Here is a 15,859-nt window from a genome sequence, read left to right on the forward strand (position 1 = left end):
AATTTGTGATTTATTATTATTTTATCCAACAATAGTAATCAGATTAGAATAAAGTAAAAGTATTAAGAATGGGCATACTGAACACACATCACAAATATTTTGTTGGTTAATGGAAATGCTAAGGGAATTGTGACCAGAAAGAAAAATCTATTAAAGTCAATGTGTGCTGAAAAAAAATGGAAACATACTTTATTTTAATTTGAAAGTATGATTATTAAGAATATTTTTTCTTTGAAGTTTCAAAAACAAACAGTAACATATGTGGTAGCTAGTTGAGCACTAAAAAACAGTAACAAATGTGGTAGCTAGCTGAGCACTTTTGTGTCATATCATTTATTGTCGTGCTTTTGTGTGATTATTGTAGACTTTGCAAATTTTTACTTGACAATCATTTGTATTTATTTTCCACACCGTTTATTCTAGGCCTGGGTTGGCTAGAGACTGTCCTGGCATCTCATGGATAAGGTGGAAACCAGCCTTCCAGCCCTAGACAGGACATTATCCCATCACAGGGTACACAAATACAACCACACACACTCACTCCTACTGGGACCATGTAGGCACACCAGTTACCCTAATGTGTCCATCTTTGGGATATAGGAGGAAACCAGAGTACCTGGAGAAAACAAAGGCAGACATAGAGAGAATGTACAAACTTCATTCAGACAGTGGCCCTCTGGGAATCAACTTTTTTATCTCATCAACATTATAATAAACAATGTCAAATGAAATCATATTATTTGAGGATCTACTCTTTAGAATTAACTAAATCTTCCTTGGATATTGCACATCAGCTAATCGGGATACTCTGAGGCATAAATTTCACAAGCCCAGCTTGCTTGGCATTTGTGCTTTTCATTTTAGAGATGAAAACATTTGTGGTATGGCAAGTGAATCAAGGGCCATGACAGCAATGTCTGGAACATGTATTTTACTTTTGGTAAATCTTTTGAACTCTGTAATGCTATTGCAACATTTTGACCAAAAGCAGCTTAAAAGTCACTGTCCTTAATTGAGTATTTATAAAATGTCACATATAAATTCCATTTTATTGTTTTTTGGGCATTATAAACAGCAGGAAATTTTAGCAACACAACTCATTGTTGACACATGGATTGTAATGAAATGTCATTCCCTGCTGTCCAGTTTCTGCTGCTTTCTTGTGAGTGAGCACAGGGTTGAACTTGTTGCTGAACATTGGAGAAAGAAGGACTCTTCTCAGTCCATTTACTTCTGATAGGCTTTCCTCAAGATTTAAATTGTTACCATAAACCTCTTAATGGCCTATAAGGACTTTCAAAGATCTGGTCCTCCTTACTTCTGGATACCATCACCTACATGATAATGTCTCTTTCTGTCTGCTCTATGGACACTAATCTCTTAAACTTACCATGACATTCCTAATATTTGTTCTCATATCACCTCATGAAAGGGCTTCTTTGGCCACATACTATTTCAAAATCTCTCTCCAGCATTTCTTGGTATCTTTTTATAGTTTGTTTTTGTACTTAGTGTCTTTTATTAGCAACTTATTATACATTTTACTTATTCCTGTTGCCTGCATTAGAATGTATGTTCCATGAGATAAAAAGTATTTGTCTTTTATGATCAGTAATTGCAGATTTTAGATCCATGCCTATCATGTAATATGAAATGTTGAATTATTAAAATATTAAAATTCTCAGAAGCTAAATTTTCAGAATCATATTCTCTTGAGAAATCTCCGAAGCTTCTTAATCTTATCTTTAAATTTTTAAAAATGAAGTTCCCTAAGTCCAGGGAATTGAAGAAATTGTCCATGGTCAACCAAAAAGTTGAAGACAGAGAAAATACTAAATATCAATTCCATTCTCCTTGGATGAAACTGATTTTATACCCCTTTCCTGCTTTTATTGGTAAACATTGGTAGGCTTTGGCCATTTAACAAAATTCATTCTGGGTACAGCTGTTGTTTCAGGTGAGGGTGGGAGCCAAAAAGAATTTTAGAATGCCTGCTGGGGAAGTATAGACAAATGTATTCTCTCCCACTGGATATAAGGCAGCATATAGGCTTGACTGCTACTGGCTGCTGTCTGATAACTCAGAGTAATTGCTCTGACACCTCAGATGGTAGAGCACAGAGATAAAGATACTGAGTTCCTTGAGATATCAATGAGCCAGTGGATCACCAAATCTTGAATTGTGTCCTATACCTGTGCTTCTACTTATATTAACTAATTTTTTATTAAGAGAAAAGGAATATTTTTCATATACTCTTGGCACATTTTTGTCCTCCCTCAGATTTTGGAAGTGTCAGAAACAATGGAGATTGCTGGTGGCTAATACACAGTAGAATAAACTGGGGAAGAACATTTATTTTTAACTAAATCTGTGTGTGTGCATGCATGTATGTGTACATGCATGTGTATACATGTTGATTTATTTCCTTGATGTAGACTTATTAATTATTGATGTGAGATTCTTATATTACTTAACAGTAATTACATAACTCATAAGACCTTTTTAGATTTCCAGCCAAGGGCACAAGCAGGGATTGAAATAACAAAACCCAAGGTCTATTACTCTGCTTTCTCGCTGCTAATAAAGGTATACCTGAGACTGGGCAATTTACAAAAGAAAGAAGTTTAATGGACTTACAGTTCCACATGGCTAGAGAGGCCTCACAATCATGGTGGAAGGCAAGAAGGAGCAAATCACATCTTACATGGATGGCAGCAGGCAAAAAGCTTGTGCAGGGAAACTCCCATTTTTAAAACCATCCTATCTAGTGAGGTTTATTCACTAACACTAGAACAGCATGGGAAAGACCCACCCCATGATTCAATTACCTCCCACCAGGCCACTGCCATAACACATGGGAATTCAAGATGAGATTTGGGTGCGGACACAGCCAAACCATATCACAAGGCTATAGAAGCAATACATTTATTTATTTATTAACTGTTTACACATGATTTAGTGTTTTCATTTCATTAGTGTGTGATTATGGGCTTCATTTTCTGAATTCAGGTCCTTGTTTTGTGTGTGTGTGTGTGTGTGTGTGTGAATTATGATTCTTTATTCTGACTGGTGCCTATGGAAGCAATAGGGAAACCTATTTACTAATTAGTTTTGTCTTTTTCCATAGAGAAAGCTTGGACTATGTTTCTGGAAGGTACCCACTGTGGGGTGCTGCTTGTTCTCTGGTGTTGCCATGTAGTGACTGGGAGGAGCAGAGGGCTGCAGGAGACCCTCTAAGATTCTGCTTTGTGCACATGCTCTGCCTTCAGGGCATGGGGTTCTCCAGCCCATAAAGAAGACTCCTCAGGCCCTGTGACTAGCATCCTCCACACCCATATCAGCCACTAGCATTTTAAAGATGGTTTTAGGTGGGCACATAAGGGCCCAGAAAAAAAGTTTTACAATTATTTTAGGATCCTTAACCTTCATGTCATAGCTAGTCAGTGAATGAAGTTACCTTTTAATCAAAGAGCCTCATTCTTGTTGTCTTGGTACTAAAAACTTTTACCAATCTGAATCCTAGTATCGTACTCTAAACACTAACCCCACCTATTCCTCTGTCGCCAGATGGAGAATTTAAACTTGCAGGCTTCCAACAGGGATTCTCCTGATAAGTGTGCGTATCAGTGCAGCTGGACACACTTGGGAACAGCAGGCTGGCCTTCAACACCTGGCTTCAGCGGTAGGGTGGGACTCCAGGGCTTGTGCAGGTGGTTGGCAAAATCCACCTGGGCCTGGGACAGGACCTGGTTGATGATGCTGTTGGGCAGCCACCCCTTGAGGTCGATGCTGAGCAGTCACGTAAGTTTGGTCTTGGAGGGACTTCCAGTCACCAGGTGAAGCACCATGCTAGTGGGACCATGCTCCCCCCAATAACACCCTTCTGCTCGGGCATGTTCTTGAAGTCTGTGGCCATGCCAGCCAGCACACAGGTGGAGCCTCGACACTTGGCACAGCACATGCTCACACAAAGTCACAGGGCCCCACTTGGTTTCCTGCTGCCTCTGCAGCCAGCTCCTGGGCAATGAATGTATCTTTTCTGATCATCTTCTGCGAGACCTTGATCTCGTTGATATTGGGGTTCCACTCCCCCATTGCCTCCATGCACTCCACGAGCTCTTTCTAGAGCCTTTCCATGGGCTGGTCCACCACAACTTCCAGCCAGAACACCTTGCCCCATCTGGAACCACTTTACTCATCACTTTGTCCCCATTGTCCTACTGGCTCTCCTTCTTCCAGCCCTCCGGGTTGCTGAGGGCTAAGGATGCCCAAGGCCTTCTGCATGGCCTCCTCCCCGCCTGCCGGAGATAGGTCAGCTCCTGGTCACTGTAGTTTTCCCCCCGCCCCCACCCAGTTTCAAGCGATTCTCGTGCCTCAGCCTCCTGAGTAGTTGGGATTACACGTCCAGCTAATTTTTGTATTTTTAGTAGAGATGGGGTTTCACCGTGTTGGTCAGGCTGCTCTCAAACTCCTAAACTCGTGATCTGTCTGCCTCGGCCCCCCAACGTCCTGGTATTACAGGCGTGAGCCACCGCACCTGGCCAGAGAGTCTCTTCCAGCAGAGAACCAAGCAGAGAGCTCCGCCGCTGAACCTGGTTAATCCACGCGCTCAGAGTGGGGCCCACAGGGCCCTCCAGTTCAGCTCCTGGCCGATGCCCCTCACAGCCTGTTGCCTAAGCCCCTTCATGTTGCGCATGTGTATGTAGGAGCTCCCGGAGCACAGTTTGAATGTTGCTAGCAGCATTCTTTCCTGGCAAATGTGGCAGTGGTGGGGCCGCCAACGCCGGTGGGGCTGCCTCTTCTCTCAAGGGTGGCTCTTCGTCCTTCCTGAGCCACTCAAGCTTTGCCTCTGAGTCCCGCAGCTGCAGCCTGGACCCGGTGTTCCGCATATTAAATGTCCCCCGCTGAAGGCTGTGCATCATCATCAGGAGATATAAACGCCATCACTCGCTGGATTCTTCCCAGCAGTGCTCAGCTCCCCACGCGGCGCCTGCTGCCATCCGTCCCGTGCATACCTTCGCCGCTCCAGAGATGCTTGAAGTGAGGCCTGCCCTCGGAGGCTGTCCTCTGTGCCCCTCCTCACTCTACTCTTTAATTAGAATCCAATATTTCGGCCGGGCTCGGTGGCTCAGGTCCTTCTTACAGACTCATTAAATATCGAAATCGGTAGGACATCCCTTTTTGCTTATTTATTGTCCTCATTTGGTGCTTCTCTCTGGTCTTTCCTGTCCTTTTGGAGTCACCAAAATTTGATAACAGCAACTTTGACTTCTATTTCTGATCCCATGTGATCTTCCCAGTAAGTCTAACCCTAGGATGTGATTTGTGTATCTGTTACTCTCTCACTCACATACTCCCTACTAAGATAACCTGAAGCATAACTGAGTTGTCCATTCTATGACTTAGCAAAACATATTGTTTTATTCCTCTAAATAAATTTCTCAAGGAGTTAATTATAATGCAAAGCCAGTTACTCATTCTGGCAATGTGCAAATTCAGAAATATGCAGAAAATATACAACAACCCAAATTAATCTTAATATACACATTATGTCATTAAAATCAAGGTAGATATGAATTTCTATAATCTTCATATGTAAAGCTTAATATCTTTAAGAAATATTTAGGTAATGTTGCAGTTTTAATTTGTGTCTATGTAGTTTGGTCCCCTTTGTTCCATTTTGATTTATTTCCACTCTTTGTATTGCTCCCTTGTGTTCATTTGTTTTGCTACTATTTCCTCTTTATTATTATTATTTTGATATTTACAGAATAGTTGCAAAATTTTATAGTGAGTTCTTACCATTTACTCATGTTTCTCTAAGGTTTACATTGTAGGCAACCATGAAACACTTATCACAACTTAGAAATTCACATTCGTATGATGCTGTGAATCAAATTGCAGACTTTACTCTGATTTTATCAGTTTTTCCATTAATATCTTTTTTTTCTGTTTCAGTATTTAATCTATGATACCATGTTGCATTTTTTCTAGTGTTCTCCAGTTATGAGTTCTCACTGTTTATTTATGTTTTTTGTAAGCTTGATACTTTTGAATTATACTGATCAAACATTTTGTAGAATATCCTTCAGTTTGGGTTTTTCTGCTGTTTTCTCATGATTAACTGGAGTGAATAAATTTTCAGAAAAAAATACCACAGAAGTAAAATGTGCTTCTCATCACATCATGCTTACCCCTCTTTAAATCATAACTTTCCTTCTGTTTCACTCTCACAGCTCTGATTTCTGAGCTTTCTCTTATTACAAGAATATCATCATTTTCCACCTCACATGAGTTTGTTTTCTATAAAAAAGATCTGTACCTGGAATTAAAATATTCTGCTATTCAGCATCATGATGCTCAATAGACCAGCATACTTTGAGATAATTTATAATAAACCAGTGATTTCCTACTGTATTTTTTAAGGATGCATGCTAATCACCAATGTAATGTATCTAAGATCTAGTTTCTTTTTTCCCCCATGACAGAAAACTGCAGATTTTATATAAAAATCTCAAAAAGAGAATCAAACTTAATTATAAAGCCAAATGATTGACACAAATTGGTAAATTCCCTTGACAACCTAGACAATTATTAGTTAATATAAAAGTTTTATAATAAAAACAGGCTTAATGCCACGTATTTTAATAATTACTTTTCAAAAAATGTAGTGCTAAAGAAGAAATTCTATTATCAAGGGGATAAATTACAAATGGGCTATGACTCTAGTTTTAAAAGATTCCTCTACAAGTTATTTTTAATATTAATGAAATATTGAAGTTGATTCAAAGTTAAGAATATTTCTCATTAAGTTAAATTAGATATAATGGGGAACCACTTATTCATTTATTACTTACACCTTTTTTCTCTCATTTTTTTAAGCTCTTACACTTTTTTTTTTTTTGAGTTATAGGAAGGGCATTCTGAAAAGTGTTAGGGTTAATAAAGATGGCTGACTAGAAACACCTGGGATGCACCTTTTCAACAAGAGGAACCAAAATACTGAGTAAATCTTCACATATCCAACAGATCTTTTGAGAGAGAACACTGAAATTTAATAGAGAGGCAACAGAAGATGCTTTGATTGAAGAGGGAGGTAGGAGACTTCCTGCTTGGCATTACTGGGTGCCAAGACTGACCCCCAGACCTAGATCAAACCCAAGGAAGGGGTGAGTAATGGAACCCCATGGCACCACATTCCTACTCTGGGCCACTGAGATCCTAGCTAAAGGAGTTCCCACAACCCCTACAAACCTTGGACTGTCTGGGGGCTGCCTGGAGAACACACAGAGGCACTGCCTAATCTCACCGGGAGCCCAAAAGATTTCAGTGTGTTGGGCAGCTGCAGTAGAACATGACTCACCACCCACTCCTCAAGTTTCTGTGTCCTGCCCTAAACAACTGTAACTCATGTTGTCTGCTGCACAAGGAAAGAGTGGGGCCTGTGCACATTCAGGTGCCCAAGATAGGCCACAGCACCATTGCCCTGGGACTGAGGTGCATCTGAACCACAAACTCCCATGGCTGCTGGTACCTCCCATTACTGCCTACCTGGATTTTCTTGCAGGGGCAGCCCACAGTATAGGCTTCGTTGCCCCACCTGAGTGGTTTGTTGGGCAACCTGGGAGCAGTTCACTTCCCCACCAAAGCTAGTGCTTGACCCCAAAAGGCCAAAGGACAAGTCCGCTGGCCTAGTCCCAGTTCCCCAGTAGTCAAGCACACTACCTATGGGTATAGAGATGAGAACTGTGGTCTGATCTCATGCTGGAGAGGGCCCCCCTGTGTTAGAACACAGAGAAGAGCATGACACGTGCTTACATGATGGTGCAGGAGCTGTGTGCCCCTTCTTTCATGAAACCAGACTGCCAAGACTGAGGCCTGATAGTCTCAGTTTCTTCTGTAGAGAGTCTCGCCATTTGTAACACCTGGGACAGCGTGGTGATCTGGGTGTGAATGCTTGAGATGAGCTTAGCTGGTCGGGTCTGTTGTTCAGGTTGGACATTGGAGGGAGACCCCTGCGGGGTCAGGGGAGTAGTAAATGGGTAGTCCCCATGGCCTTTGGCTAGGCTAAAAGCCCCAGACTATCCCCTCTTTCCCTGATTAGGCACTGTGGTAAGAGGATGTACCTCCCCCATTCCCTAGAGAGTTGCCCGAGTGGCCTGAGAGCTGCCTCTACAACCCCACCAAGGTCAGGACTTGCACCCAAACCAACCCCATCTATTCCTGCCATCTTGGTGGGAGAACACTGGGCAATAATATTGAACCCCATTCCTCATCCATTGCCAGGGACACTCTGGTACTTCCCCCCATCAACTAAAGCCATGTAAAATTCCACTGCCATCACCACATATGCTTGTCAATTGCAAGTGCCAACTACTGATCAGGAGGTCAAACTAAATGGCCCATTACAACTTCTGCTGACATCACTGTACAAGGCTCAGCTGGCTCTTACCCACAGGCACCACCTACTAGCATATGGTATGGATGTACAACCAAATATAATTACTGCTGACAAAAGTATACAGTACTGGGGAACAAAATAAGCCTCTCAAGCCTCCACCTCCCCATATCTGTTGAAGACAGTGAGCCTCACCACACACAGAGCTTATTGTAGACTGCTACCACAGTCTACAAAAACAGACAAGAAACAAAAAAACTAGCATTTGAGAAATCCATTACATTAAGGCTATCTATTAGCACAAAATTTTTATACGGAGAGTTGACCCTATAAAAACACATGGAAGCAAAGCCAAAGGACCATGCCAACATATGCAATAGTCACACCCTCAAATGAGGAAAAAAATCTCACCCAAACAAAAGCAAATTGAAAAATAAGAGGTAATAGCTTCTACAGATAAAAACCAGTCAGCACAAGAACTCAGGTACTATGATGAAACAATGTAATAACACATCCAGAGGTCACACTAGCTTTCTAGAAAGGGATTTTAACCAAAACGAAAACTTTGAAATGATAAAAGATTTAAGATACATATTGTAAGGAAGTTCAGTGAGATCCAAGAGAAATTTGAAAGCCAACAAAAGAAACCAGAAAAACAATTTAGGAGATGAAAGAAGAGATAGATATAATTTTTAGAAAAACAAACAAAACCTCTGGAAACAAACAAAAAAAATCACTGAAGAAATTTCAATAATGCTGTTGAAAGCTTTAACAATGAACTAGACCAGGCAGAAGAAAGACTTTCAGAGCCTGAAGACCAGTCTTTTGAATTAATCAAGTCAAATACAAACAAAGAAAAAAAGAACTTTAAAAAATGAGCAGAGCTTTCAAATATATGGGATTATGGAAAACAACCAAACCTGCAACTCGTAGGCATTCCTAAGGGAAAAAAGAAAAAGTAAGAAGTGTGGAACTTATATTTGAGGAAATTTTTTTTTAATTTCTCAACCTTGCTAGAGACATAGATGCCCATATACAAGAAATTTAGAGAACACCTGGAAGATACTATGTAAGGTAAACATCACCAACCAACATAGTCATTAGACTATTTAAGGTCAATGTGAAACTCTGTGTCTTAAAGGCAGCTAGAGAGAAGTGTCAAATCACCTATAAATAGTATCCCATTAGACTAACGACTGACTTCTCAGTTGAAACTTTCCAAGCCAGAAGAGATTGGGACCTATTTTTAGCTTTCTTTTAGAAAATGCCAGCCAAAAGAATTTTATATTCTGCCCAACTAAGTTTCATAAATGAAGAAGAAATTAAATATTTCCTTAGACAAGCAAACACTAAGGACATTTGTCACCATTGGACTAGTACTACACAAATTGCTCAAAAGAAATCTAAACATGGATATGAAAGTAAAATACTCACCTCATAACATCACACATAAGTAGAAACCTTACAAATCCTGTAAAGCAATTACACAATTGAGACTCCAAAGAACCTAGCTAGCAAACTATGACAGGAAAAAAACCTTACATATAAATATTAACATTGAACATAAATGGCATATACGCTCCACTTCCTGACCAGATATAGACCGGCAAATTAGATTTTAAAAAAAGAAAACTCAACCATCTGCTGCCTACAAGAGATCTCTCTAATGGCTAAAGACATCTACAGGCTCGAAGTACAGAGATTGTGAACACTATATCACACAAATGAAAAGCAAAAGTGAGCAAGAGCAGCCATTCTTATATCAGATAAAACAGACGTTAAACCAACAACAGTAAAAAAGGACGAAGAAGGGCATTATATCATTAAAATGAGTTCAATAAAACCAGAAGATTTAGCTATCCTAAATATAAATGCACCCAACACAATAGCACCCATGTTCATAAAACAAGTACTATCTGACATAAGAAAATAGACTGATGGCAATACAATAATAGAGGAGATGTCAACATCTCATTGACAACACTAAACACGTCATTAAGGCAGAATAGTCAACATAGAAACCCTGGACTTAAACTGAACTCTAGAACAAATGGACCTATTGCACGCTTACAGAACATTCTACCCAACAGCCACGATATTCCTGTTGAACACAGGTGCAAAAATCCTCAAGAAAATACCAGGAAACTGAATCCAACAGCACTTTAAAAAGGCAAATTATTCAAGTGGATTTTATTCCAGAGATGCAAGGATGATACAACATTTGCAAATTCATAAATATGATTTGCCACATAGACAATTAAAAACAAAAAATTATATGATTACCTCAATATATGCAGGAAAGGCTTTTGATAAAATCCAATATCCCTCAATGATAAAAGCCCTCAACAAACTAGGCATTGAAGAAACACACTTCAAAATATTAAGAGTCATGTATGACAAACGCACAGTGAACATCACACCACTTGGGAAAACGATGAAAGCATTACCCATAAGAACTGGAACTTGACAAAGAGAAATTTCACACTTCATAAAGCAAGTAACAATGTTAACAGTATACTTGTTTACCATTTTAAATTTTACAAAGAAAGGTTACTTTTTTTTTGTTTTGTTGCAATGTTTGTCACTAATATTTATATTATCTTATTTTTACTTTTTTCATCTTTCGTTATTTATTGTACTCTAAGTGTCAGTGTCATTATCAAATACAAATTATTAGTTATCTTATCAGCATGGTCAATGAAAACCCATAATTTGGGTTAATGGAAATATCTTAGTATTGCATACTGAATGGTTGCCGAATGTTCCTAAATCGTTACAATTTAATACCACACTTTTCTTCATTTCCTCAGTGGAATACTAACTAATAGAAGGATAGTGAAAAGTAGTACTAATTAATCCAAGATCTTCTTATGTCAGACAACATGAAAACGAAAATGAAAATGAAAGTATGAATGGCTTACTTGAATAAATTTTTAAAAATATGACTACACATGATTTTAGCAAGCATATAATTATTTAGGCAGTCTATTCAGGAAGTCTTCACAGTTCATTGAAGAGTTCAAATGAAAACAAAACAAAACTTTGGGAAATATATCTGTCTGTTTCTTCACAGAGCCACTTTATTCCAGACATATACCTAATAAAAGCAAATATATATGTATATATACATATATACATATGTATACATATATACATGCATACATATATACACACGTATACATATGTATATATACACACATGTATGTATAGATATGTATATATACACATATACACATATGTATATATGTATACACATATACATATGTATATATACACATATACATATGTATATATACATATATACACATATACATATGTATATATACATATATACACATATACATATGTATATATACACATATACATATGTATATATACATATATACACATATACATATGTATATATACACATATACACATATACATATGTATATATATACACATATACATATGTATATATACATATATACACATATACATATGTATATATACACATATATGCGTATATACATATGTATGTATACATATATACGCATATGTATATACATACACATATGTATATACATATACATATGTATATACATACACATATGTATATACATACACATATGTATACATATACATATGTATATACATACACATATGTATACATATACATATGTATATACATACACATATGTATACATATACATATGTATATACATACACATATGTATACATATATATATTTCTCCCACATCAAATAGTTTATTCTAAATACCATAAAAATTATAGTTGACCAACTTAATTTTAAAGAAATTTGTTCTCTTTCTTTTGAAAATAAAATAGTAACTATCACTGAAATAATAATACTTTTATCAATCTGAATATTATTAGCAGTTTTGCTTCAGTCCATAGGATCAATTTATTTGACTCTTTTCAACGTTTACTAAATTAACTTTTACAACATTTACTAAATTTTACTAAATTTATCTTGGAATCCTTAGAAGACCCAATAATGAAAGTAAATACAATTATCTAACAAAACTATTCAATGTTCTTAAATGCTTATTATATTTCTCCATCTCTCTGTATAAAGTTTATTGATTAATTGCTGAAATTGTGTTTTGCTTTCTCTTACAGATAGAACATAACCATTGTCAGAAAGTTCTTATATTGCTTAGTTTTATATGTTAGCTGAAGATAGGATTCTATTTCATCAAATATTTAATACTGTACAACAGGCTTTATAATTGATTGATACTGTAACAGAAATAAATACTGGCTTACTAATAAAAAAAAGCAGAACAGTAAATCAGTATAACTAAATAAATCTAAATGATGCCACATTAGTGAAATTACAGTGACAAGTTCCTTTCTGTAACCAAGTACTTACAATACAGAATATATAAAATCTAAGTATTAGGCCCTTGACTTTGCCATTGTTATTTTTGTCTGAGCATGAGAAACAAGAGATACATTTGGCAAATGTAATCAATATGTCCCATGGTTGTTTCTACTTATCGGTCTCTGAGAAAACAGTAATTTTTGTGTGTAAAATCACTAAAAGCACAGTAAAATATAATGTATATGATTTAGATTAAACTAAATGAAGACACTCTTTTGCAGTCATATATTGGAAAAGATTAAATGCTTTTTTTCAGTCGTCACTCGGATACTTCTTAAACTAGAAAGCCTGGGTTCATTATAGTTGAAGATAATGATTCTCTGTTTGATATGGAAAATAAAAGTTTTCTCCTTAAATATATAGGACATAGAAAAACTCTTAGGAGCATAGTAAAAACAGAAGAATCTTAAACATTTTAGGAGATTTGGACCCTGAAAAAAAAATAGTCTTTAAAATCCTTCCTGTATTTGTTTCTACAATTTATTATTTCTCAACTGCAGCCCTTGCTAATTCTACTGCACTGCTTATAACACATGTTTTCAGACAAATGACTCTTTCTTTTGGCCAATATTACAGTGATTCACAAGTGCCTTTCATTTTTAAGTGCTTTACTATTATAAATCAATCTTCTCAGCAACCAGGAGAGGATAATTAACATTATCTCCATTTTACAGACAGGAAAACTACTGGAAAAAAAAAAAAAAGCTGAGAGCTGACGCCAAGGCACAAGGTACAGAAATATATTAGAAAGGCAGAGTTTTTCCAAGATATTTAAAGAACATTCAATTTCCTAAAGCATCAGAATGTTCTGAGTGGCAAGGAACTGGTTCTGGCAGGGTCATATAGGTGTCTCTGATGTGTCTGTACAACGATATATATCATATATTAACATACAGCAATCATAAACTACATGCCTTATATGCACCCTTCATGTATGCCTCCAGAAAATCTTCCATAATTAGGCTCTGGATATTTATTTAACCTATGTTTGGGCACACAAATATTTTATGACAAATTAATGCATATCAGTACACACTGTGTTACATGATGTGCATATTTTCTGTTTATCATATTTTTCTATGTAGTTATGTATCTTCTTTTATACTCCTAGACTTTTTTAGGGAAAAAGCTATCTTCCATTATATTATTCTAGTGCAGTCTACGTAGGAGAATAGGCCTTAACAATGGACACTTCCAATAGACGAAGGTTGGAGATGGCCACTATAATTTAATAACTTGGTATTGAATGGAATGAAAAGCAAGGTGTCAATTCAGCTTCAAGAATCTTCGCACATGTTACATAGCTTTGCTATTCCTTATGTTTTTCATGTATGAATCTGAAGAAAACAGAATAGAGTCTGGTGACGCAATGTGTGAGACAATAAAATGATATTAGCTTATGAGGAATGTGGCATAAAAATCATGAAACATTTGGTGTGTCTCCTAGCTCAACACAAATACTACCTGATCAGAAATACATTTATCCTTCTCATTCTATTCAATTCTAGAAATTCCTTAAAGCATTGCCCAGTAAAACAAGTTATGATGTTGTTCCAAAAACATCTCCCTTACACTTTATTCTCACTAGAGATAGATTCTGTTTCAAGTGAAGAAACTTGCATATGAACTGTTTTGAAGATGGTGCTTTTATTTCTCTTTTACACTAATTTATCTCCAATTAACAGATATTCTATGGGTTCCATCCAATTATAAGGGTCTAGAATATCCTGAAATTCTCTAGAGCAAGAGTTAGCCATCAACTAACCAAGGGTTAAATCTAGCCCACAGAATGTTTTTGTATGGATCAAGAACTAATTTTTTATGTATATTTTAGGGTGTAATAACAAAAAATGTATGACAGAGACTATATATTGCTTTCAAAGCTTAGAATGTTACCATTATATCTTTGAGAATGAAGCCTACCTAGCCCCTTATAAAAAAGTTTGTCAGCTTGCTAATTAAACCATCTCATCAAGTACAGTGTACATCAAAATCATATTCTATGATGTGACTTTCATGGAGACCATAATTCTGCCTGCCAAGTTTCCTGCAGTAGACTTAAAATTCACTGGGCTGTGGGTCTGGGGATGTGAGCCAGCCATTACCAAAGAACATAGATTCATGCAGTGTTGAAACCATTAATGGCATCTTGCTTAAACTCTATCTTTTCTAGTTAAACAACTGAAACTGGATGAGGTGAAGTGGCTTTGCCCCAAATCAAATAATAGCTTTCAGCAGAGTCAGATCATGCTGGTTCTCTTGATGCCTAGTTCAGCAATATTTTGTTGTGATTTGGGCCACTAGGATGTAAGCAACCAAGGACAGAGACTTAAATTGTCCTTTTCACTATAATACAGACCTCAAAAAATTGCCATTTCCCTGTAAGTATCATATAAATATTTGTTAAATTAATGAATGAGAGAATGAAATACTTCGACACTCAAGGAAACTGACAGCAAGCCTCAGATGGAAGTAAAGTAATATGCCAATGTTTTACTGGGTTCCATAGGACCAAATATGGTGATAATTCTTGCCATTCTTATTCACAAGGACATCTAGAGTTAAGCTGAGGGTATTAGGCAGAAATCTCAATAAGGTAGTTTGTATATTTCTGGATATGAGATGAGAATCTGTTATTTTAATGTGGCACATGCCAATCCATATATTTATTTAATCCTATTTATAATTTAGTCTAATTCAGAGGTTTGCAAACGGGCCCGCAAGCCAAATGGAGCCCATACCCTTTTTTTTTTAGAAATAAAGTATTATTGAGAGTCAATGATGTCCATTCAATTACTTATTGTCCACAGCTACTTTAGCATTGCAGTGGCAGACTGTGTACTTACAACAGATATTATAATAAATTACCTGAAAAGCATAAAATATTTTTTACCTGGCTTTTACACACAAAAAAAATCAATAAGAATAAATAAAAAATCAGTCGACATGGTTAACTGCAAGTGGTAGAGAATGGGGTGAAAGAGATATGAAGGAAATAAGGGCCAGGTGCAGTGGCTCACACCTGTAATCCCAGCACTTTGGGTGGCCGAGGCAGGCTAACCACTTGAGGTCAG

At 37.1% G+C, this 15,859-nt stretch overlaps 1 pseudogene; it reads right to left on the minus strand.

The window, feature by feature from the left end:
* Positions 1 to 3,663: 3,663 nt before the first annotated feature.
* Positions 3,664 to 4,744, minus strand: LOC100586444 (annotated as a pseudogene).
* Positions 4,745 to 15,859: the final 11,115 nt, after the last annotated feature.

Source organism: Nomascus leucogenys, chromosome 5 (genome assembly GCF_006542625.1).
Source record: "Nomascus leucogenys isolate Asia chromosome 5, Asia_NLE_v1, whole genome shotgun sequence".
NCBI lineage: Eukaryota > Metazoa > Chordata > Mammalia > Primates > Hylobatidae > Nomascus > Nomascus leucogenys.